This window comes from Montipora foliosa, chromosome 11 (genome assembly GCF_036669935.1).
Source record: "Montipora foliosa isolate CH-2021 chromosome 11, ASM3666993v2, whole genome shotgun sequence".
Classification (NCBI taxonomy): domain Eukaryota; kingdom Metazoa; phylum Cnidaria; class Anthozoa; order Scleractinia; family Acroporidae; genus Montipora; species Montipora foliosa.
The window spans coordinates 37404271-37406770 of record NC_090879.1 but is presented as its reverse complement, the minus strand read 5'-3'; the positions used below and the strand labels follow the sequence as shown (position 1 = coordinate 37406770).

At 41.1% G+C, this 2500-nt stretch overlaps 1 protein-coding gene across 3 annotated transcripts in view; it reads left to right on the top strand.

The window, feature by feature from the left end:
* Nucleotides 1–2500, top strand: part of LOC137974833 (protein pelota homolog) — a 307290-nt gene that overhangs the window by 74311 nt on the left and 230479 nt on the right. The gene's annotated exons all lie outside the window — the stretch shown is intronic.

Below are 2500 nucleotides of genomic sequence, written 5' to 3'. Positions count from 1 at the left end.
ATGGGATGACAAAAATGCGATAGACATTTTGCGCAAGAAAGTTGAAGAAGTGAGTTATCCCCTCGTTGAAGACGATCGCTAGACTGATTAATCTAAGGACATTTTGAACCTAATATTAAATGATGATGCGTCAACCGACTCTGACAGAGACGTAGAGGAATTGTAACTTTGCTTATAATAAAGGTGTCTTTAAATAACGATGCTTTCAATTAAGTCATTTTAATTAACAATGAGGTAAATTAAGATACATAAAATTAACGCGAATTTTTGAAATTCGCGTTAATTACATGCATTGTTAATTTCCTATAATAAGGTAAACCTGTTTCTTCCTTTATTCATTCTGATCAGTTTGCTTACAAGAAACGTTGCAGAACTGAAACTGCTTCGTTATATATTCAGCACTTTTGGATGAGATGGCTTGATGGCCCCGCGAATTTTGTTAGAGTCTTGTCTTTTGATTTTTCTAAAGCCTTTGACTCAGTTTCTCATAGAATAGTGATTGATAAGCCTCCTGTACGAACAGCGCAACGCTCTTGCAGCGCTGTGCAACTTCATATTTTAGGTTGCACAGTGCTTATGCGTCCTTTATGCGACGTTCATGCGTTCACCAAGCTTCAGAAGCAGAATATCGAGCGCTGCAGAAAGGTTGCAATGCCTAACATCGAAAAAGCAATGGTAAAGCAGCGCTGTCGTTGCTCAAATGCTTCGACTAAAAGATCAATCGTATGTAAAAGTTTGCAGTGTTTAGCAACGTAAAAGCAACGCTTAATAAGCAGCTTTGTGCATCTTAATTTGCCTTAACGTCAGGGCTATACATGTAACTGAAAGATATCTATAATCAACGGTTGTATACGTACGTAAGGTATATCCAGTCTTGAAGGTTATAAAACTTCGACAACTCAAGTCACAAATACATTCTCATTAAAATGTTGTATTCTGTAGAAAATTGCGATTTCAAACCTCGTACTATATGGCTGGAGCTTATACATAAGCTCAACATGTTGATCGATACAAAAAGGTTTCAATGTCAAGGGAAATCGACACCAGCAATGCACACCACGATTATTTCGCATTTTCGGTCCGAATGGAGCGATAGTTTTAGCGACCCCCTTCAGCGACCCGCGATAAGACTTACGATTGGTCACCAATGTGCCCATTGACCAATCGCAGGTCGCTAAGCGATCTTGCAACAGTTTGGATAAAGAGAGTTGTGAACAAAGCATCATTTGATGGCTCTCGAAGCAAATGTTAGCAGAGTTTGGCGGCCCTTAAATCCTTCTCAGTGTACAAGAGGCTGAAATAAAGAAGAGGAATGGGTAGCCGAGGAATCGTGCGTAATCTACGTGGAATTTCGAGGGAATCGAAGCCTTGGGAACGAATTTATGGCCTTTTTCCTTGAATGATTCCATTCGGCAACTTCGTCTTGGTGCCCAACCTCTAAATCGACCCAGAAACCGTACCAGAATCAAATAAATATAAGACTGAAGCAAGGTAACGTGTTTTTTTATTTTAAATCGTCAGTAGTTTTCAGAACTTTGAGGAAAACCGTCTTACCGATACAAATCCTTATATTTCTACTCTCGCATAATATAGCACTGTACGGATACTCATATGTCGAGCTTGGGCTACCTATAGAGACACATGAAATTATCAGAGAACTGCAACGTATAAAATCAGATAGCTGTGTGAACAATATCACCTTTCGTGATGGCTTTAAAGAATCCTGCCCGCATCATGATCAGTTAATGACCCCGTTAATGTAACAACGCAGCAGTGAAGAAGCTCTTTGGGTAGAATATCTTTGTACATTATACAGCTCATTATATAGCTTGCCTGTAACTCCTCCGCTATGCAAAATAAATTTAATTGATACGCTTGATACTTTTGCTTGTACCCATTTTTCGATTGATCGGCTTGTTGTTGGTGGCCATTAAATTAAAAGGCTTCTCAAGGTACCTCTTCTTAGACCAAGAAATCCTCTTGCATCACGCGACATCCTACCTGCAGCGTTAAAGCAATGCGAAGCCTTTAAAGCAGCTCTCTTGCAACACATCTGCAACGAAAGGGTCGCTAATGCATCACCGATGCAGCGACCATTCAGAAGTCCTGCAGTGGTTAGCAAACAGTCTCCTCGAGCAGCGTTGGTGAGTCGCAAAAGCAGCGCTGCTAAACGGTTGTTTGTTTCAAGTTTCAAGTGCAGCACGTCCTGCTGCAGGGCTTAAGTGACTTTGAGATGTCTTTGAGATGTCTTACGCGCAGTCATTTTTCGAAACTCCCGCAGTGCTATTGATGCAGCCATCATGCAACCTTTCTGCAGATATAAGGGCAACGCTGGTCAGTCGCTAAAGCAGCGCTGTGTAAAGGTCGTACGTTTCGTACGGGTTAGGACTGTGGCCGACATTAATCCCTATATTGTCAACTGGGTTATTGACTTTCTGAAAGATCGTAAACAGACGGTGTGCGTTGATAATATCGCAGCTCCTTTCCTGCCTATCAATCG